This window comes from Microcebus murinus, unplaced genomic scaffold, assembly GCF_040939455.1.
Source record: "Microcebus murinus isolate Inina unplaced genomic scaffold, M.murinus_Inina_mat1.0 scaf017_hap2_Mmur4.0, whole genome shotgun sequence".
In the NCBI taxonomy this organism is placed as follows: Eukaryota; Metazoa; Chordata; class Mammalia; order Primates; family Cheirogaleidae; genus Microcebus; species Microcebus murinus.
Window position 1 is genome coordinate 99,528 of NW_027438963.1, and position 610 is coordinate 100,137.

The 610-nt window shown below is 70.5% G+C and overlaps 1 pseudogene; it reads left to right on the plus strand.

Annotated features, from left to right (window-relative positions):
* Positions 1-289: 289 nt before the first annotated feature.
* Positions 290-408, plus strand: LOC142867526 (uncharacterized; annotated as a pseudogene).
* Positions 409-610: the final 202 nt, after the last annotated feature.

The following is a 610-nucleotide window of genomic DNA, read 5'->3' on the forward strand; positions in this document are numbered from 1 at the left end:
GGGGGGCTTGAAGGTCTCCACCTTGGCGGGTCCAGCCGTGGAGGCGCATCTTGTGTGAGTGTGAGTGAGTGAGTGAGTGCGTGTGAGTGTGTGTGTATACAGAGACAGCCCCCAACCCCGGCCCGCCGCTCCCTGCCCGCCCCGCCTGTCACCCCCGTCCCTCGGAGCCCGCGGGACCCGGCCGGCGAACTCAACAGGCCCGACCCGGCGCGGGGCCTGGGGCGGGAGGAGGCGGCGGGGAAGCGCGGAGAGGCTCGGCTTCTTGAGCGGGGCAGGGGCGCCCTCCGCCGTCCACGGCCACACCACCCCGAACGCGCCCGATCCCGTCTGGTCTCGGAAGCTAAGCAGGGTCGGGCCTGGTTAGAACTTGGATGGGAGACCGCCCGGGAATACCGGGTGCCGTAGGCTTCTTCTTTTTTTTTTTTGCCTCTGGTTCTGTCGCGTTTCTGGGAGTGCGGGGGCGGCCCGGGGTGGGGGTGACCCCCACCCTCGGCGCCCGCCGCGGTGCCTGGCGCCCCAGCCCGCACCGTGGGGCCTCCTCTTGTCCCGAGCCGTGACACCGCCGCCACGCGGCAGCATGCCTGGCTTCTGGACTGTCAGGTCTCAGACC